This window comes from Ailuropoda melanoleuca, chromosome 16 (assembly GCF_002007445.2).
Source record: "Ailuropoda melanoleuca isolate Jingjing chromosome 16, ASM200744v2, whole genome shotgun sequence".
Classification (NCBI taxonomy): domain Eukaryota; kingdom Metazoa; phylum Chordata; class Mammalia; order Carnivora; family Ursidae; genus Ailuropoda; species Ailuropoda melanoleuca.
In genome coordinates this window covers 12000554-12023186 of record NC_048233.1, presented here as the reverse complement: position 1 = coordinate 12023186, position 22633 = coordinate 12000554, and the positions used below count along the sequence as shown (strand labels likewise).

Below are 22633 nucleotides of genomic sequence, written 5' to 3'. Positions count from 1 at the left end.
CGAGCCCCACATCAGGCTCCTCCGCTATGAGCCTGCTTCTTCCTCTCCCACTCCCCCTGCTTGTGTTCCCTCTCTTGCTGGCTGTCTCTCTCTCTCTCTGTCAAATAAATAAATAAAATTAAAAAAAAAAAAAAAAAAGAAGTATGAAGACTGAAGACCTACCATTGGATTCTGCCATGGAGGTCACTGGTGATCTTGGTAAGAGTAGTTTTGGTAGACTGGAAGATATGAAAGCCTGACTGCTATATACCCACATGAATAAAATATGCACACCTATACCTAGTGTAAGCAGAGGGTAACTAGGTTCTAATATCAGTTAACCAGTCTGGAAGCATTGGCAGATGGGGAGTAAACACATTATAAAAGTGCCTCCCATTGACTATCTTCTGTACTTGTTTCTTTGTATGGTTTCACGATGCTTCTTTCAATATCTTTTCTGAATTTTCCTAAAAATTGTCATGTCGACAAACTTCCTTAAACCTCTTTGAAAGGAATCATTTTGGAGAATGTGCTAAGAGAATTAGCACAGAATTAGCTTTGCTTGTAAGTCTCATATTTCAACTAGCTAATGTTCTGCTTAGAAATTCATTGTAGAACAGCATCTTCTGTTCCCACCATAATAGACTGTCTTATTTACCAAAGAAACAGTGTAAGGCTCTATTTTAAATTCTTAGCATATTAAGAGGGCAATGAGTTGCATTTTTATTTATTCCTGACAAAAAGCCTTTCGTCACTCTGTCATAATGGTATTCTCCTACAAACCTCAAACATCTGCTTAGGATCTTCCTATATCAGCGGACCAATTATATCTCCAGTGTCAAATGCAATTTGTTGCCTTTTTCCTTAACACGGGATTAGATTTTCTGGCCTAGAATGTTTTAGAGTAGTTTTCCATCTCTTTACTGAAGAAAACAGGAACATCCAAAATAGTTAGGCCCTCTGTGGCCACATGAGGACAGAAGAGGGTAAGTAATAAGATAGAATTCCCCCCCAGAGCATTCATCAGGCAGGAATGTGACTGACCTGCTGCGCTGTTTAAACAGCACAGGAGGGCAGCACAAGGCCAGAACTGTCAGCCCTAATCCTGCCACTATCTCAAGCCTCAACCATATTTGTAATCTACTTTTTTTAAAAAAGATTTTATTTATTTATTTATTTATTTATTTGACAGAGATAGAGACAGCCAACGAGAGAGGTAACACAAGCAGGGGGAGTGGGAGAGGAAGAAGCAGGCTCATAGCGGAGGAGCCTGATGTGGGGCTCGATCCCGTAACGCAGGGATCACACCCTGAGCCGAAGGCAGAAGCTTAACGACTGCGTCACCCAGGCGCCCCTGTAATCTACTTTTTAAAATGCATACACAAGAGTTTTAATGCCCACCAGATTTCATTGAACTCTAAATCTGCATAGATTCTACCTATGAAACATTTTCAGATTGTCTTATACATTAATGATACGTACATTACTCACATACTGATCTGAATTTAACATTTATTTGCTCATAGCAGAGTGTTTTAATAACTGTGTAGTCTGTCAAGGTAAGTATTGTAACCCTTAACAAGTGAGGAAGCAGAAATAAAGATAAAAGGTGACTTGTCTATGGTCACACACAATTAGGTGTAAGGTCAAGGTAACAACATAAATCTGATCCTTTTCTACTGAACTTAGCTCTTTCAGAAAGACAGCCCCCTAACACACACAAACACATATACTGCCTCCATGACATAATCGCCTTGACTTTGGATATAAATCTACATTCTTTAATCTTTCGTATCTCCAATTCTAACCCTATAAACAAATAAATGCAAAGTACGTAGCACCCAATAGTGGCCAATACACACGTTCCAGGATAGCTCAAAGAGATAACTCCCATTGCATTCTTTTTTTAAAAATATTTTATTTATTTATTTATTTGAGAGAGGGAGAGAGTGAGAGACAGCATGAGCAGGGGGAGAAGCAGAGGGAGAAGTAGACTCCCCACTCAGCAGGGAGCCTGAGGTGGGGCTCGATCTCAGGACCTTGGGACCATGACCTGAGCCAAAGCCACCCGGGAGCCTCCCTCTCATTGCATTCTATTAGGTGGTCTTAGAAATTGCAGTCATGGAACCCATCAAGTCTACGGGCCCTTTCGAGAGAAAGTACCCCACCTACATGCTATGGCATGGGCTCCTGACCAAGAGCTGTGATTTATGATGGGGCCTAATACAGAGAACTCCGCCCAAAAGCAAGATGGTAATTAGCTAATTCAATCTTACACTCTGACTCAAGATTTAGAACTGGGAAGTATAGTAAGAATCAGAAGGTCATGGTGAAAAGAGAACAGACAGCTATGGAGAGAAGACATGCAGAGACCCTGCAGTCACTATATGTTGGAATGACCGGCCATGGACTTCCATGGCAAAGGCATCAAGAATTCCCATCATCCCAAAGGAACTTCTGATTCCTGTGTACATTGGACCCTTTCAAGGCCCCATAGTTTGACTTTCTATTTTCTAAGGACTTGGCAGTATGGCTAAGATTCCTATAATACATGGGAAGACGCACACACATATTGCACACATTAGTCAGGGCAACAAATGAGACTGTTCCTTACAACCGTCACCCACAGATAAGTTCCATAACCAGTATAAACACACATTTTAATCCCAGCCAAGCTCACATGGAACCGTATGCTTATATGATCAAAGCTGTACTTCATTCACTCAGTATCTATTAATTACTTATCACATATCAGGCATTACATGGGTTCTGGAGTTACAGAGACAAATGAGCAACACCGACAAATAAGCCAAGCTCTCTGTACTTGTGGGGCTCCCAGCTCAGCAGGAAAGGCCTGGGAACATTATACAAGAAAAAAATTAAACAAAATTTAGGAAAACTATACACTGATTGCCTAAATGGTAGATTCTCTTTTGCTTGTAAGTCATTAGGCTAGAGCTCTTCTACCGGATTCCAGTTTATCAGTCAACATGAGATTTGTGTCAACATACTGTGTATCCAAAGTGAAAAGATGAGAGCAGAATTAAATCATCATTCTTGAGTGCCTTGATCACTGGGATGTAGAATGGTATAATTAGATGGACAGGGTTAATAATTACTCATTTCATCATGACCATTATTTAACATGAATGCTGGCTTCTCAGGATTTTAAATGTGGTTATGGTATTTTAGATTTAAGAGTTAGCAAACCCTTGCTGATTTCTTATTTTGCGTGATTATCAAATTAGAGAAGTAAAGAAAACACAGGGAGTTTAAAGAGGAGGAAGGGGAAAAGGCACCGAGGAAAGGGAGAAGAAGGGAGATCAGAAAACTAGAATCTTTTCAAACATGAGTCATCACTATATTGATGGATCCAGATTTATCATAGGCCTATATTTACTGTGGTTTAGTCATATAATCACTTAAAATAATTAAAAAAAAATCCACCAGTACATCCTCTAACATGTTTAGTTTGATTTTCTTAAAAAAATACTATTCTCCCTGGTCAAAATAAATAATATTCTCTGCAGAGGTTTCTATTGTACTTTTTTTTTTTTTTTACTAGAGATGTGAGTCAAATACCAATTCATACTTTAAATTTTAAAAATATTCTATTATTTAAATAACCATAGGATATGGCACAATTAAATTCAACAAATACTTAAGTGTGCATAATTTGTATGACCAGTCACTAGAGGAATTTCGAAAAGCGAGTAAAATACAATCACTGTCTTCGGGGGGGGGCTTATTCTATATATAAAAATTAAACGAAGAGACAATAGCATTAATGCAAGGCCAAATATGTGTGCTTTAAAAAATAGTATAAGCAAAGTGTTATGAAGTTTTTAGAGGTGAGATCAGGGAAGGCTTCAGAGGTTGCTTTTGAAATGGGTCTTAAAAACTCAATGGATTTTTACTGGGTGGGGGGGTGGTAATTGAGCTAATCAAATGGGACAATTTACTAAATGTTAACTTGGTAACCAGAAGAGTCATCTTAGGGGCGCCTGGGTGGCTCAGTGGGTTAAGCGTCTGCCTTCCGCTCAGGTTGTGATCTGATCTCTGGGTCTGGGATTGAGCCCGGAGTCGGGCTCCCTGATCAGCAAGGGAGTCTGCTTCTCCCTCTCCCACTTCCCCTGCTTGTGCTTTCTTTCTCTCTCTGTGTCAGATAAATAAATAAAATATTTTTTTTAAAAGTCACCTTATTCCCCTGTTGTTGTTCACTGGCACTGTTCAAGATAGCCCATGATCATATACCAATCCTCTAAAAATATAAGATTGAAATTCTCTCTCCCTTTTGCCTACTAGCAATTCTATCTCCCACCATAAAAGCTTTACATGCCAGATATAGTCATTATTAGTGCATATGCAATTGGTAAATGGGGGAAATAATGTCTATGTAACTCAGAAATTACATTGATTCATTCATCATTTTTCCTGACATACTTAACATTTTGAAGTGATCAGGGGCAAGCCTCTTCAAAATTAAGTAGAAAACCATAGCAATATAAAGACGTTAGGAAAAAAGCAGACAATCCCTCAGGAATGCCTTTCTTTAGTGCAAATAGACGCTTGTTTGGATCTTCAAGAACCTTTAAACTTTTCACAACAATAACTTTTATGGTGAAGATGCACAGTGTAAATGAAAGGTTCTCCTATGTGTATGTGGGGGCACTGATTGAGAGGGCTAAATCTTGGATCATATTTTTAATTTTGATGAAACTGTTTTTAATTGGAAGCAAATGCCCTTCAGGACCTATATGTATAAGAAGGAAGCACGTGTTCCAGGGTTAAAGGTTCTAAAGCAGTGCTATCCAATAGAAATATGAGACATGTAAACAATTTTAAGTTTTCTAGTAGCCACATTTTTAAAGAGTAAAAAGGAAGAGGTGAAATATTTCAACACGTAATCGATATAAAAACTATTAATGAACTATTTTACATTCTTTTTTTCTTACTAAGTCTTTGAAATCTGTTGTATATTTTACATTTATAGCACGTCTCAGTTTGGATTAGCATATTTAAATGCCCAAGAGCCACACGTGGCTAATGGATACCATATTGGGCAGCACAGCTCTAGAGGATGACTGTGAAGTTGAACACAAATGCCAGTGGAGATTTAATTGGTATTATTTTTTATTAGCATAGTAACTTTTATTGTCCTCAAGTAACAAAGTTGCATAGGTTTTGAGGGCCTGCTTCTAAGCCTATATTTTCTGTAAGTCCTGTCATTTTTAGCACACCATTTTCAAGAACACTTGTTTTTCCTGTACATGGTTTCTCAGCCTTCCTCTCAGCTATGGGTAGTCATATGATATAGTTCAGAGCAATGTAAATGGAAGTCTGTGAAGTCATATGGGAAAATTTTTCACCCTGATAAGAAGAGAGAGGCCACAAGGAGAAAGCTTAGCAGCCCCCCACCCCATCCCTTTCTTTCTGTTTGAAACATTTGATATAAGAGCATGATGTCTGAAACTATGGCCACCATCTCGTGACCATGATAGAAGACTCTTTAATTATGTTGAGGATGGCAGAACAGAAAGGCATCTTTGCTTATCAGAGATGAAAATGCAGTGAAGCAGCTAGCCATGCAAATATGGGGGTGGGAGAGAGGCTGAGGCAGAGTTCCCTAGCAGAAGGAAGAGTGCTTTAGCAGAGAAGATGTCCTCAGTGGGCTTTGCTTAATATTCACAACTGAGGTTTACCCTTTTTTCTTCCATCCCTCTCTCCTTTGCTAACTGATGAGAACATTCTTTCTTTAGGTATGACAAGAGTGCTGGAATTACTCCCAAAACTTAAAAGAGTGCAGAGTTAGAAGCAGCAGCAAAATTTCCTTGAGGTCCCTTATTGTTAAGGTTTCATGCACAAACACTGCACTTTGGCTGTTACATATATATTTAATACTTCTAAAAATGTTTAAAGTTATCTATCCTGAAAAAAAATTTCCATGACTCAGTTAATACGATTATATTGTGTTGATTCAACCAATTTTGAGTAATTGATAATGCATATCAGATTCATTGTTCAGCAATTTCTTGTCTCTGGGTCACAGTAATTCAAGAACGCAGATTCACATAAATATGTGGATAAAAATGGCGACAGTTTTTTTTTTTTTTTTTTTTTACTGCTTTATAGTGTCAGGATAACAGGACAGTGTGCCCAGAATGCTGCTAAAAAAATGGTATGGGTCACTTTTTCAGCTACCGATTGTAGAAATTTGGGTAAGCATATTTCCTGCTGAGTCATATGACAGACTAAATAGGTAACCAGTCCATTCGCGAGTTTCTTTAACTCATCAAAGGATTTTTTTTTTCAGTAAACAAAGATGAAGTTTTATTTGACCACTTACCAGTCTTACACTAACATTTTTATCACATGTAAACGAACCAGGCGTCTCAAAGGATTCACAGTTCTTTATCAATTCTTCATCCAATTCCCATACTTAATTTTCATTAGAGTCATCTCATCCAGTGCAATAAAAGTATTCAGTTTGTTTTACAGTTGTTGATTGCCTTAACAAAGTAAGCCAGCCGTCTTTATGAGTCAGTCGTAATCATTAAGGTGAACAAAGAATCAATTCACCTTATCTACATTTCTTTTCCTTCATGAAGAAAATGTCAATTCAATCCTGGCTTAGAAAACTGGTTATCACCTTCCTCAACCAAATGAGTGTACTTCTCGATAACAGAGCAGGATTTTAAAATCACTTCTGATTTTGGTATAAATACGCCTTACAAGGTAAGTATCCGAACCGCCAGATTTACTAAATTTTACTATCATATCGAACATTGCAAGAATATTCCAGAGGCTTATTTGTGTGTGTGTGAGAGAGAGAGAGAGTGCGCGCAAGCACCCATGAGAGCAGGGATTGGGGGGGAGGAGCAGAGGGAGAAAGAGAAAGAGAATCCGGAGCAGACTCCAGTGCCCAGTGTGGTCCTACCCCGCCAGACCCCATGGCCCCAAGATCACCACCCCAGTCACTCTGAACCAACTGAGCCACCCAGGCGCCTCCAGAGGCTATTTTTTTTTAAGGTGAAGGCTCTATGTGAACCATATAGCAAATATCCAAAGCCTTCAAAATTTGGCCCCACCTGCACACGTCCATATATTTTCTCTACTGAATTTCATGCTACCTAAAAATCTCACCTTCTTTTGTAGAAATTTTCTTCTATCCCAAATCCAAGCCTTCATCATTTAAAGCTTAACAAGTAGAGTGCAATAAAATTGCCAAATTGCTAACATCTATGCTTTTATTCAATTCTAAGGTATTCAGATTTAGCTGAATTTACCAGTTGTTTGTTTCTGGGCACATTAAAATGCCTCATTAGAAATTCTTCCATAAAGATACTTTAAAATCAGCTTGCCTGCCTTTTTGTGTGTGTTTTCAAACAGATTCAGTTATAAATCTATAACACTAAGTTCTACCAGATCTTCTCCTTTTCTAAGTACCTTAGACTTCTAAACTATCTGAAACGGATTCCGAAGGGAATTTAAAACAATCTCTTAAAATTTGCTTGTTGCGCTGTGCTTTTAATGGCTATTGCTTCTACAGTTACGTCTCTTTTTAGTTTCAAAATTTGCATGGCTGCCCTTTTGACTCTGCTTCAAGAGTCAGTCTTAATCATGCAGGTACTGCTCAGGGTTTGCTAGAGCAAGATGGCTTTCGGGCTAGGCTTATTTGCATCTTTTTCATAACAGAGTGCTTATTTTAAATAGGTACCTAAATACTGCCCGCGCTCTGGGGTTTACTGCTGGGGCTTGTCACTTCTTAGTAATGGTCACAGTGGTGCTATCACCTTCGTCACGTTCATTATAAAGCTGTCCCACGGCAGGTCTGACAAGGCAACGATTTCTGAATATATATTCCGGGCTTTCATTACCGTTCGTATTTTCACTAGTTTCGGACTGAACACGTCAAATGTCCTGTTCTTAACTTCCAGTCCGTGTTCCTGACTGAAAGCAGGACTTTCATTATGAATTACCCATCAAGATAGAAAACGCCGGCGCCGGGTAGCGGGACCGAACCCAGCGGGCGCCCGAGTTGGTAAACAAACTCCGCGCAGGCGCAATGACAGCAGGAGGCTAAACCGGTGGGTTGGTAGCCACCGGGGGATTTTTCGTAAAGCTTAAAGTGGAAAAACAAAACAAAACAAAACGCCGCTTCTTAAGGGGATAGAGTGCGTGGCTTTTTCTATTTTTACTTATTTCTGTCTTTTGTTTCTGAGGAACACGCGCGGCCTTCAGGGCCTTGCAGAGAAGTCTACAGAATTCCTCGTCCCCGAAGAACTGCGGCTAGCGTGTGGGCTGGTTATACCAGCCTCAATCGTCCTCGCCGCGGAGCCCTGCTTTCCTTTATTTGTTTACAGCACAAATCCACCCGGGTTGGGGGGTTGGGGGGTGGGGCAAGGCCGCACAACGCCACAAAAAATTTCCCAGCCTTGAGGCTTCCCCAAACCACGCGAGATCTGCCCGAGCAGAAAGCGGAACCTCGGAGGGTACGTGTGCGCATGCCCCTGACTAAGCCTTTTTAGCGCGAAAAAGTTTTGAAACTTTCTGTGGTGTTAATAGTAGACCAAACCTGGCACTCCAGAAAGGTCTGAGGGATTCAAGCACACAACACTACATTCTTCGAGACTTTGCAGTCACAACTGCATGACTTCATGGTCGTCCCTTCTTTCCGTTCATATATATTGACCGTGAATTCTGTGTGAGAGGAAGTTTCAGAGAATCCAGCAGTAAAGGAGTGGGGGTGGGAGAGCGAATCCGGGTTTTAAAATGAGGATGATGACTTTGAAGTGTTTGGAGAGATAACTCGGGGAGCGACTTAAAGAAATAAATCTGAGGGGGCCATGATTTTTTTTTCTCACTGGAGACTCAGGGAGACTGTGCTGAACTAAGGTAATGCGGTGGGAAGGAGAAGGTAGGATAATTTGAGAGATAAATGAAGGCAGTAACTACAGCACACGGGAGAGGTGAGACTAGAAAGACAACCGTTGGCAATAGAAAAAGTTCCTTAAAATAGTGTGAACCTATGCATGCTTGTAAACAGAAAGGTAGAAATGATTAGGCCATGATTTGTAAGGTGAAAATTGGGAAGTCCCTGCATGAGGGGAACAAGGAGGATTCTAGAAGCCGTAGTCCTGAACAAGGGCTGAGGTTAGGATTAGAAAAAATGGTTTAAGGTCACAGAAGTCAGGAATTTGGGAACTGTCTTGAGAGAAATGACTAATCTTATCTCTTTTGCAGGATACATGGGACACCTGCACAAGCATTGGATTTTGTCCTGCAACATCTGAAAGGTACCACTCAGACACCTGAAGTGCTCTCTCCCAGTAAGTCCCCTGGTTCCTGCCACCTCCTGCCCGCCCTATACCTCAGCCAGAATGAAACGTGGATTTTGTGGCGTGAAATGGTGGAATTCAAATGTGGATTTCGTGGCGTGAAATGGTGGAATTTAGCTACGAAGTCCCTTAGACATACCACTGGTGCATTATAAAAAACATACTTCTAGTTCTAGCTTCCCAGTTCACTAGGTATTAGAGTCCATCTTGATACTGGCAGCAGTGTTATGCAGCTTAGCCACTATATGTTGATTCTTTGTGTACCGTCTGGAGTACAAGGCAGAAGAGGGATGGAGTACATAATTTTACTAGCCCACCAAAGCAGTGGATTGTAGGTAAGTAGTATAGCTTCATCTGTAAGAAAAACTAAATATAGAAAGCCACAGGATTTAAGTTAGCAATGATGGACAAAGGATCCAGGTATGAATTATAAAATGGCAGTACTTCAATAAAGACTTGGTAGTCCCCTATCAAAAGTTCTCCCTTGGAGCATTTTAGCAGCCTAAAGTACAGCCTAGTAGCTGGGCTCTGTGTGTGCCATTAATGGGAAAATGTTCCAGAAAAAAAATTCGTGGATGCAATAGAATAGGATTTCTGGGATAAAGCCTGCATGTCTTGTTTTAGGAAGTGGGATCATCTAGCTGTAGATGACATCTCAATATGGTGTCACAGAAGGTGTGTGGAATTGGGAATCAGACCTTGGGTTTGCCTTGGTTGGTTATGCCAGTTAACTCTGTGTGACTTCCCTGTGCCTCAGTTTCCCTCTTTGTAAAATAAGGATAACAGTGCCTACCTCATAGGATGATTGTAAAGATGAAATGAGGTACTGTTTAGAAGGCTGCATGAGTTACTACATAGAACTTGATGTATAATTTATGATCAACAAATGAAAGTTTCTTCCCTGAGTCTCCCACATTTCTGCATGCCAACTACCCCTCAGATATGGAAGCTCTGTGTAGCATAGAGCCACCTGTGTTTAAGACAGGTTCTCTACCTTACCTTCACATTAGAATTACCTGGGAAGGTTTTGAAAAATGCCCAGGCTTCCCCCTAGATCAGTTAAGTCAGAATCTCTGACAGTGGAGCCTGGACGTCCGTATTTTTTAAAGCTCTTCATTTTGCTACTGAAGTTAGAACCACTGCTTTAAGAGTTCCCTCTAGCATGCCAAGGTGGCTCAGTCGGTTAAGCGTCTGCCTTTAGCTCAGGTCATGATCCCAGGGCCCCAGGGAGCCTCTCCCCACCCCTGCTTGTGCTTGCTCGCTATCTTTCTCTCTCTTAAAAAAGATTTTATTTATTTGAGAGAGACAGAGAGTACAAGCAGGCAGACTGACAGAGGCAGTGGGAGAAGCATACTCCCCGCTGAGCAGGGACTCTGATGTGGGACTCAGTCCTAGGACCCTGAGATCATGACCTGAGCTGAACACAGACGCAGAACCAACTGAGTCACCCAGGCGCCCCTAAATAAAATCTTTAAAAAAAAATGAGTTCCCCTAGAAGATGGAGAAGAAAATTAGATCTGTGGTTTAAGACCGTCTGTATAGTTATATATTTGAAAAATTCCTAGAGGAATGAAGGCTAGTGGTTGAGATGGGCAGATGAGTAGGGCATAGTGAGCTATATTCAGGAAAAGAGACCATTATGATAAGAATGTGGTAAGCATCCGGATTTGGGAAAGGCAAGTGATGAGGTCATTAATACAGGCCCCAGGAGTATAAGGGCCTTACTGTAGAGATGGAGGACTTTGAGCCTCCCAAGTTGATCCTTTGAGCTAGCAGGCAACACAGATGATGATGTCTTTATTGCTTTACCATGTGGTGAATCTTGGTCTGATGTCCGTAGAGGGGTGCGGCAACCTTTTACAACTGGCTCTGCTCTGTTGATTGGGGAGGGGCATCATGGCATCACTGAAGTGTATGTATGTGGGTGTTCCTCTCTAGTGGGAAGGTGCTTGTGGGAAAGCATGTGCAGCAGGCCATTGACAATGAAATCTATCAGGGTTGTTGTGGCTGCCTGAGGTTCTATGACAAGAAATACCACAAACAGACCGCTGTGTAGGACTCTTGCAGTTTATAGGAGGGTGAGAACTGATTAGACTATTCTTGAACTCTCACCCATGTCAAGGGCATAAAAAGTAAAGATGAAGACTGGTAAAGGGGTCTCACAGAGGATATCTGAATGGAGTTACTGGAGTGCTGTTAGACAAACAAGTCAGAAAAGTGGCCACACTTTTTCCCTAAATGTAAGCTTCCCTCTGTAGCAGGCACAAACTGGGAGGAGGGGGAAAGCCTTTCAGTTAGGCTTTTGTCAGCAAACTGTGACTATTATACAGAACTGGATATTTTAGTTACTCACTTTTCTTAACTAAAGTGACCAGAAACAGGAATGGGACTGCCCAAGTTTTCATTCAGGGATGGGAGAAGAACCAACCCCTACAGAGTGTTTTCACAGGGACAGTGGAAAGTAAAAATTAAGTTGCCTTAAGTTAGTCCCCAAAATCCAGTTTATTCCGTATGCTGGAACATTACTGTTGAGCACCTTCTTTGTTTTTTTTAATCCTAGAGGTATAAGGATGAACTGGATGACATTCTTCCTATAAGAATTTATGAACACAATGCAATATAATATATATAACCACAGAAGTAATGTGTGAGAATTAAAGAAGTATTATAGTAAAAAGGAAGATATGAGTAACTTATTTTGGAGGGGGAGAGGGTAAAGGAGCAGAGAACCACACACAAGATGAAACCCAGCAGGATTTGAGAGAGGAATAGATGTTCCCAAGGTGGACAGGGCAGAGGACACCGTGTGTCAAGTCTCAGCTATGGAAACAGCATAGTGTATGTGTGGGAGAGCTGCAAGCAGAATGAAGGGTGTGCATAGCCAGGTGGGTGATTAAAATAGAGGTGAGCTGGAGGCCACAGGTATTATGAGTTTAGAGTGGGGTGTTGGGTTCACCCATGGAAAGTTAATGGAATTGTAAAAACACATACACACACACTGAGATGCCAGTCATTTCCTCTATCAATCATTTCCTCCCTTTCCTTGCCCTGTCCTTTTATAAAATTTGCCAGTCAGAGAGTGCTGAGAGGGTAGTATGGGAGCTCCTTTCCACCCCGCTGCCTACAACTGATTGGATCCAGCTGTGTATCTGACTTAGGCTGAGTCAAACAGACTCTGCCTCCTAAGAATATAGATCAGAGCATTGAGAGACTGGGTCAGGTATTTGTCCCCAGCTTTACTGAAATATGATTGACAAATAAAAATTGTATATATTTAAGGTGTACAGTGTGGTGTTTTGATATGCATATACATTGTGAAATTATTACCATTATCAAGCAAATTAGTATATCCATATCACATAGTTACATTTGTGTGTGTGTGGTAAGAACACATGAACTCTATCTTAGCAAATTTCAAATATGCAATACATTATTGTTAACTATGGTCACCATGCTGTGTATCAGGTTCCAGAACTTCTATATCTTATAAAGAAAGTTTGTTCCCTTTGACCAGAATCTCCCTATTTCCTCCTACCCCCAGGCCCAGTAACCACTGTTTTACTCACAGTTATGATGAATTTGACTTGTTTAGATTCCACATATAAGTGAGATCTTGCAGGATTTGTCTTTCTATTTGGCTTATTTCACTTAGTATAATGTCCTCCAGGTTCATCCATGTTGTCACAAATGGAAGGATTTCCTTCTTTTTAAAGGCTGAATAATATTTGTCTCTATGTGTGTATCATATTTCCTTTATCCATTCATCTTTTAACAGTAAGTGTTTGTTAAGTGACTATTTCCATATCTTGGCTACTGTGAATGATGCGATGAACATGGGATGCAGATATCTCTTCAAGCTATTGATTTTATTTCCTTTAGAGATATTCCCAGGAATGGGATTGCTGGATCATATGGTGGTTCAGTTTTTAATTGAGATTGGGTTACTGTGGTAGGAGCATTGAAGTTGTCAGCTCATGTACGTTTCAGAGCTAACTCGGCCTGTTGGGGTCAGCCTTTGGGGGCCAGTAATGCAGTGTAAAGCAGGATAAGCTGATATCAAAAGAGAAGCAGGTGAATGTAGCTGATGAAGAGGGATTAGGAGACAATAGGCATTGTAGCCTCATAGAGAAAGAGACAGAGTCAGTGGCTGGCTTGGCTCCCACAGCTTTCTGGTCCCTTATTTCAGCCCTATCTTAGGTCCATCTTCCTGTTCTAGAGTTCTGTACAGTTCTTCTGAGTCTTTATAATCTTCTTCTACCTACTAAGCTTTCTTCCCCCCAGACAACGCTATCGAGTGGCTAATTGTGTTCTCCCCTTTGTAATGTCTGGCCTCATGAAACCACATACCTTCCACATAAGGAACACACATATTTACCAGGGACACTTATTTCACTTATTACAGCTCAACTACGCCTAGAAAGAGTGGGTGTCTTGTTTTTTTTTCCTAGAGTTTTCACCTGTGTATTAGTTATCTATTACTGCATAACAGAATAACCTAAAACTGGGGTGCCTGGGTGGCTCAGTTGGTTTAGCGTCTGCCTTCGGTTCAGGTCATGATCCCAGGGTCCTGGGATCGAGTCCCACGTTGCGTTCTCTGCTCAGTGGGGAGTCTGCTGCTCCCTCTCCATCGGCCCCCACCCCTCATGCTCTGTCTCTCAGATAAATAAAATGTATTAAAAAAAAAAACCGCGAAGTACCCTAACACTTACTAACTTAAAACAATAATAAACATTATCTCATGATTTCGTGTGTCAGGAATATGGGAGCAGCTTAGCTGGCAGTTCTGACTTAGGGTCTGGCAACATAGTTGCAGTTCTGATGTTGACAAGGGCTGTAGTCACCTGATAAGGGCTGGAGGATCTGCTGCCATGGTGACTCACTCAGCTGGTTGCTCTTTGGTGCTGGTTGGTGAGAGGCCTGTTTTCCATATGTGGGCCCCTTCACAAGATGGCTTGAATGTCCTTCTGACATGGTGGCTGGCTTCTCCCAGAATGAGTAATCCAAGATGTTAGAGAGCCAGGCAGAAACTATCCTTATTATGATCTGGCACACAGAATCCCTTCTGCCACATTTTCTTCACTGGAAATAGGCTACTAAGTAAGGCCCACATTCAAGGAGAGTGGTATTATATATCACTATTTGAAGGGAGGCATATCAAAGGATTTGTGGACATATTTTAAAACCACCACTACACACACATACACACAAACACACACACACAAAACCCCACCACAATTATTAGGTTACAGGAAAAAAACCCAAAACTAAGTGTCTAATTCAGTTTTGAATATAGTTCAATTTCATTATTTAAACAATTCCTTTAAGTAGTATAGTCTCCTTTGGATAAAAATGTTTCATGTTTCATAATGCCTCCCAAGGAGGTCCGGCATCTTCTCTAAAGATAACATCCATTTATATGGGGGGTGGAGAGCAATAATGTACACATCGTTGTGGAATTCCTGAGAGATATGGTATCCCCTGGCTTCATTCTGGACCTAGAGTATGTAGTGGCAGTTTTCTGGCAAGATACCCCTTGTTGGCCTGATTGCTGGGGAGCTTGCTGGTCTGTGATGCTGAAGCCTGCAGTTGGAGAATTCATGGCCCGTTTTTGGCTGTAGGCAAATCTTCCAGGGAGTATTGGCTCCTTCCTCTTGCAGACTCAGCTTCCCCTTGGTCCCTGCTGTGGAGTCACCTCACCTAGCCATGGCAGCCCCCCTGGTGTTAGCACCCATGCCATCCATGCTTGAAGGGAACAGGAACAGCTTAGGATAGTTGACTGCGCTCTCTCTCTCTCTCTGACTACACTGTTGGAAACTTGCCATTGGCCCAGACAGCCATGGAAAGTGCAGAGTGAGGTATGAGGGGCCTGGGCAGTCATCCCAAAAGAGGAGCAAAGGCAGAGATCCTCTCAACATGGAGGTAACTCACTGGCATGCAGAATAAGGGCCCCGTAGTGATATCCAAGTCCCAATCCCTGGAACCCATGAATATGTTACCTTACAAAATAAAAGGGACTTTGTAGGGACTTTGTAGATATGATTAAGTTAAGGGCCTTGAGAGGGGAAATTACCCTGGATTATCTGGGTGGGCACAATCTAATGACATGGGTCCTTGAAAGAACCTTTCTAGTCTGAGGCCAGAGTCAAAGGCAGATGTGACTATGGAGTAATGGTTAGAGAGGTACAAAGCTGTTGGTTTTAAAGATGGAGTAAGGGGACTATGAGCCAAGGAATATGGGTGGCTGGAAAAGGCAAGGAAGTAAATCTCTGTAGCTTCCAGAAAGGAATGCAGCCATGCCATCACCATGATTTTAGCCCAGTGAGACCCATGTCGGATTTCTAACCTACAAAACTGTAAGATGATACATTTGTGTTGTTTTAAGCCACTAAGTTTGTGGTAATTTGTTATAGCCACGGTAGAAAATGAATACATTCAAATCCAACTTTGGCCTAGAAGGGGGTCAGGCCTGGTTTTCTGACAGCTTTAGTCTCCTTTATCTCTCTTTCTCGTTAAACCAGAGCTGGAAAGGGACAGACTCCCTGTGCCATGTCCTTGTTCTACCATAGGGCAGTATTTATTACTTTTTCATTCAGCTGACAATGTTTAAAGATGAGTACAATAAGCACCCATACACTTTTCACCTAGATTCACCAGTTGTTAATGTTTTGGCATACTTACTTGCCCTTTCTGTATATGTACATACATGTATTTTCTTGTTGTTGAATGGTTTGAGGGCAACTTGCATTTGTCTTGACACTTCATCCTGAATATGTCAGCATTTCCTAAGAACAAGAAAATTCTCCCATAAACCACAATTCCTTTCTCCCACCTAATTTAAATAACAATTCTGTGGTATCATCTAATATCCATTTCACAATGCAAATTTCCTAAATTGTCCCAAAAATATTTTTCTTCTTTTTTTAAAATTTTATTTATTTATTTATTTTTAAAAAGATTTTATTTATTTATTTGACGGAGAGAGACAGCCAGTGAGAGAGGGAACACAAGCAGGGGGAGTGGGAGAGGAAGAAGCAGGCTCTCAGCAGAGGAGCCTGATGTGGGGCTCGATCCTGTAACGCCGGGATCACTCCCTGAGCCGAAGGCAGACACTTAATGACTGAGCCACGCAGGTGCCCCTGTCCCAAAAATATTTTGTAGCTACTTTATATCCATTCTCTCTCCCTCCCCAGTCAGCATCTCAGCAAATCCTATGTTGTGGTCTTTCATCTCCTTGAATCTGTAACAGCACACGTTGCAAACAGCACACCTTTTAAATTTTTATTTCATGACATTGACTTATTATTATTATTTATTGTTTTAGAGAGAGCATGTGAGCCGTGAGGGGGGTGGACAGAGGGAAAGGGAGAGAGAATCTTAAGCAGGCTCCATGCCCAGTGTGGAGCCTGACATGGGGCTTGATCTCATGACCCTGAGATCATGACCTGAGCTGAAATCAAGAGTCAGACACTTAACCAACAGAGCCACCTAGGTGCCCCATGACATTGACTTTTTGATAAGTCCAGACGAGTCCTCTTGTAGAATAGTCTGTATTCTCAATTTGGCTGATTATTTCCTCATAATGTCTTATAACTTTTTCTCCAACCCCTGCTCTTTTAAGAAAAACTAGACATTATGCGTAGAGGTTTGATTAGACTCAGGTTAAACATTTTTTAGAAAGAATACTTGATTAGTAGTGTTGGGTAGGTCACATGGTTTCACGTTTGGCACATGATTTCAGGTTGTCTCACTACTGGTGATGCTAAAATTTGGTCACCTGGTTAAGATGGTGGCTCCTACCCCTTTCCAGTCTCACCATGGAAAAGGATACATTTCCCTTTGCAGTTTGCAAATACTCTACAAACAACTTGTTCTCAACAACTTTTCATTTGAGAGTTTGAATACCCATTTTAGCCCTTGTCTGAATAGGTTATTTCATTGGGGGCTACAAAATGGTGCCCTAGCTATTATACTGTGCATTCATTAGCTGGTATTCTTCTGTAGAAAGAGCTTTCTTTTAAGAAAACTATTTTAATGACTTTCTTGGTAGCCAGTTGGGTAGTGGTTTGCTTTCAATTTTGTTGAAAGCAATCAGAAAACTCATGATTTTTAAAAGAATTTGTTAATTATTGAGGCTGGTCACTAGTACCTCAAGAGCATCCCCAATATTTCTAGTTGTTCCTTCAGTTCCCAGGAGCTTTTTAAATTCAGGCAGTGCACCACTGTAGGGTTTGAGGTAAAGGTGGGTGAGAGTTCACCGTTCTATGGTAAAATGGAAGGAAAACTAGTAGGTGAGAACCGAGAATCCGTATGACATCCTGACTACACAGGTTTTCAGGAAGATCAGCTTTAGAAAGCGTACTTGTGGAAGTTGAGGATCTAGAAATTAGTTCCCATAAAACTGTCTGCATGCTCTTGGACCTCTTGGAAAGTTTTTGTCTGCCCCAGTCTGAAGACCTCTCTAGAGCACCAAACACTAAGCAAATTCTCCCATGTTTGGTTGATGACAAGTAAGGGCATAAATAAAGGAATTTCAAGAATGACTTTCAAAAGAACAGCCTGGATTTCAAGGCTTTTGTCTTGCTGCACACTCCTGTTTTGAATTTCAGAAGCTGAATATATTAATTCATTCTTTCTTTCCACTCCTTTTGTAACTTGAAACAGTGCCACACTCCCTATTTCCAAGGCAAATTGATTCCCAGGCAAAGGAGGGAAAAAAAATCACATAAATCATTTTCAAAATATTACCCCAATTACAAGTATTGTGGAGTTTTAGGAGTTTGGATGGAAGACACTGTCCTTTTCTTTTCTTCCAAATGACCAGGAACAAGTTGGGTGATTACAAATTTAAGATTTTTTAAGCAGAATTAGTATATTACACCACATGTTTTATAAAAATCCTTAATAATATTCTGGATTATGATTCCTAGAAGAATTATTACTATTTAATCATTAAGCTATGATGTACACATGCAGTCATCCTAAAAGGAATGAATAATTTGGTTTTTTTTTTTTTTTTTTTTTGGTCTCAAGTAATTTGAAGCAATCTTTTTGATTTCTCCTGTCGGAGGCCCTGAGTAGTGAATCACATCACATTACATTTGACAAGTTATTTTAGCCTAGTCCATTATTCACGATGCAGAATAGTGTAGTATAGTGTGCCTGCTCTGGAATCAGATTAAATAGTTCCAAAGCCTTGTTCCCACACTAGCTCTGCAGTTCGGAGCACATTCCTTATCCTCTGGAAGCCTCAGTCTCATCTATAAAACAGGAGAGTTTGTTATAGTACCCAGCAAGTATCAGAATTAGCAGAGTTGAAATTCTCTGTGAGTCTGATATAGAAAAACTGGAATTAACCTGATTCTTCTAAAATAAAGGAAGTAAATATGTCTCGAGCTGTGAATATTGAGCCAGGAAGGAACTTTGATTTCTTGAAATTATACTGCAGCTCCCCTGTGCAACCTCTTTTATTTTATTTTTTTTTTACAGAATTTGCATTCCTGCACGTGGAAAGTATTTCTGTCCCCCAGAATAAATATTTAGAATTGCCATGGTAAGGACTCTGAGTTAGAAACAATCAGTTCTATGGCAGCCTAATGAGACAAACGCAGAACTAGCTTAAATTCCTGATTTGGGGTAGTCCAACTTCTGTTCCAAAGGATTGACCTTAAACTAGTCAAATTTATTTTTATTCAAAATAATCCAGCAACTCACATTAACACGTTTGTCCTCTCTCCCATAACATTGTAAAGAGTCACAAATTATTCCTTGTGTCAGCAGTCTGAAGTATCTCCCAATTAAGGCTGTTGGGATTTGGATGAATGGCTTCATAAAAGTCAGAAGCCCCAACGTGAAGAGAAATCGGTTCCTGTGTCCTTCCCCCCTACTCTGGGATGGCACTCCACAGTCATTCTGTGAAGCTGGCATTTTCATTCAGTTGCACCTAATTAGATTTTTAGGGGAAAGAAGCAGTGGAATATAGAGGGAGTGACCATTGCAGTGTCCATACTAATTTCCAGAATCCTTTTAAGATTTAGGGTCAGCAACAATTCAGTAAGGAAAGGACCCATTAGGTAAATTTGGCTCTGAAAGTGCTAATTGAAAGTCCTCCTCAGCAATTCAGTCCTTTTCCCTCTCCCTTTCTTTAGTCAGCAGGGTCCCATGGTGACCGGTTCTGAAAGAAATCATCCCCTTCAGTAGTTACCTAGCACCATGGCAACAGGGACGTCAGCAAAGCAGGATAGACCCTGCACAAAACAGCTTCTACCAGTCTCCCTCCCTGCCTCTCTAATTCAGCCCTGCCTGAGGCCTAGGAATGGGGCTAAGCACATCTTGGACACACACACACACAAATCCTATGTGTTTCTGTGTTTTGGTTTTTGTCCATAAGCATAGATATATGGGCATATAGTAAACTATGTTATGAGAATTTCCCCTCCCCCCAAAACATGGAGCATATCTGAGGGGTGGGGATGGGTGGTAGGATGGGGGCTGGGTGGTAGGTAGGCATGGTATGGTCTTTGGGTTTAATGATATGTAAGAATTATGTTTATATTTATAAGGTAGCAATAAGTTGATAGTAGGGGAAGTCAGAGCCCTAATTATATGGCCTGACTTATATTTAGACATAAGACCTCAGAGAAATATTTTTAAAATATTTTTATTTACCTGAGAGTGAAATAGACAAATGGCTTTAATGAGCGCTGAAGGGGGTGTAATGCTGTCCTTGGTGCTGAACACTCAGTTGTCTCAGACGTGCTAAGGGGGCTCCAGAGGAGAGTGAGGGAACACCTTGTCACGTTAGGGTGTTGATGATAAGAAAGAAAGAGAGAGAGACTGGGAAGAAAGTATCATTTTCCTCCCTACCAGGCAACTCTGAATGTCAGAATAAAATGTTCAGATGAAAAATAAAACAAAAAAGAAAAGTGGAGAAGGCTGGAGGTTTGGTTGAATTTTCTCCTTTTCATATGGAGATTTTTGGTCAGAGCCAATCAGGTCAGAGATTTCTGCTGCTTTGCTCCTGAAAGGAAAAGTGGGGGAGGGGAGATAGAAGATGGCCACATTCTCCCCTTGAGCCACATGATCCATTTCCCATGTGACACATTCCAGAGCCTTGGAAAGGAGAAGGGAGGGGCACCAAGAGAGTGGGGCTGGGGGCGGGAAGATGGTTTAACAGTCAACCCAGCACAGCGTCATCTTGTCTTCCTACCAGGAAGCAGGCTATGAGCCAAGGGGAAGGCAGAGGACAGAAATGAATGTGCTCCCAAGCTTTCCTGGTGGTGTATGGCATTCTCCAAACTCCTATGCAGGGGCTATTCCTGACCGAGAAGACCCAAGGAGACCATCTCTGAAATCAAGTCCAGATGAAGGTATGTGCTAGGGATCCCGTGGTATCGCGGCTGATCTTTGGCTTATAGGACATGATACCTTCTTTTTTCCAGGCAATTTGGAGATTTTTTGTCCTGGCTGAGATTTAGTTAGGGGGCTTCAGATTTGATACAGGTCTAGAAAAGATGCCTAGATAGTTCTGTAAAATGAGTGATTCACCAGAGTAAGTGCCTGTTGAAGAAAAACTGATGGAAATTGTGTATAGTGATAATTAATAAAACAAAGCACTAATTGATGAAAATGATTTTTTTTTCTTTGAGTCCTGGAAAGAGGAAACAAATAATATTACTGAAATCAACTAAATTTCATTGTCACTGCAATAAAATCTTGTTTTCTCCCTTTTCAGTTGCTTATTCTGTGCCCATGTTCCCAGAGGAGATTGGCAGTGGCTTAGGGAGCCTGAGTGGGCAGGCGTGCTGTTTCTTTGTGCTGTGCAATTGTCTTCCTTCTAATGTTCCTCATACCGGGAGAGCTTATGATTATTTCCATCTCTGGTTTGGGATTGTAGAGTGCAACTGACTTTCAAATCTTATAGAATAGCTATCAAGAAGGCTCCCAGGAAGTTCTCAAAGGAATTTTCCAAAGTTACAGGTTAAAATAATCTGCGATGTACTCAAATCTTGGTATCTTTGACCATTTCTACCCAGCACAAAGAGGGAAGCTAGCAAATTTAAATTTTATTTCATTTTTAACAAATACTTACAAAGTTCTTGCTGTGTGCGAGACATCATTATAAGCACAAATCATCAGTCATTTAGTCCTTATAATAATCTTCTGGGAGAGGTATTAGTACTCACATTTTGGTAATGAAGAATCTAAGGCACAGAGAAGTTAGGAAACATTTCCAAGATCACACAGCTAACAAATTCTAAAAACAGGATTTGGACCCAAGAAACTTGACCCCAGAGTCCATGATTTTAACTTCTTCCCTGCTTGTGTTATTTCAAATGATGTCAACAGTTGATTTGGCTACAAATTTTGATCAGCTGATGCTACTAGAAGATCAAATCAACTTGCCTGGCTGAAACAGATCCCCATTGGAATCTATATGTAATCTTAAATTATCCCGATAGTCACCGTCTGTTCCCCCCAAATAACCCAGTAAGTAATTGCCTGTTCTTCTCTTCCCTTTGTGCTGTATAGATATCTGGTAGTAAAATACTGTGTTACTATGGTGACCAAATGATGTCCAAAGGCAAAAAAGAAATCTAGAATTACATCATGGTTGATTTTTTTTTTAATTGAACTTAACATTCTTTCATCCTCTGAACCTAGTAACAATACCAGCCTAAACATACTATTTTTAAAAAGCACTTACTTGGTTTTCAAAATAAAATAAATAGATTAAAAACTTTTAAAAATTATGAATACAAGCTATGGTGTCAAACGGACTAGATTTGTTGCTTTAAAATAATATTACCATACTTCAAGGGACTAGATTACTGTCTTTGCAAATTATTTTAGGTTTTTAAGGGAAAAAGAGGAAGTTTTTTCTTAACTCTAGAAATTTTTGAAATATAAAGATTTATTCCTTCTGGTCTGTGTAGTTTCCCTTCCGGCTCTTGACAATAAATGATGACTGATCTCATTCTTACATGCTATGGGAAAACTAAGGGAAACTACTAGGTTAAAGATGTAAGGAGGAAGAAAAGGGATAGAAATCTAAAATTGTGAAATTCTTTACTAAATGAGGCCTTTCCCTTCAGGGTTTCACTGAAGAATACTTTGAAGAGTGGTTGTGTCCCCTACAATACTGAACTTTTAGTTCTTTATATTAAGCTCTGAATCTCTGCTGGAATCTCTGTTTCCCTGGGACAAGTACCATGTTTACACTATTATAGTCACCTGAAGTGAGCTTCTTGAGTGAAGGGACCATATCTTCCATTGTTGGGTTTCTGGTACTTTGCACCAGGCCTGGTTTATGGTAGGCT

The 22633-nt window shown here is 40.6% G+C and overlaps 1 protein-coding gene across 2 annotated transcripts in view; it reads left to right on the top strand.

The window, feature by feature from the left end:
- Positions 1 to 8494: 8494 nt before the first annotated feature.
- GPR19 (G protein-coupled receptor 19) overlaps positions 8495 to 22633 on the top strand; it is a 36458-nt gene continuing 22319 nt past the window's right edge. The window contains exons 1-3 of one of the 2 annotated variants that reach the window (XM_011223369.3): positions 8495 to 8874; positions 9223 to 9308; positions 20527 to 20683. The gene's annotated coding sequence lies outside the window, so the exon portion shown is untranslated. The remainder of the gene's footprint in view (positions 8875 to 9222; positions 9309 to 20526; positions 20684 to 22633) is intronic. The other variant, XM_019798308.2, reaches the window with a different exon arrangement.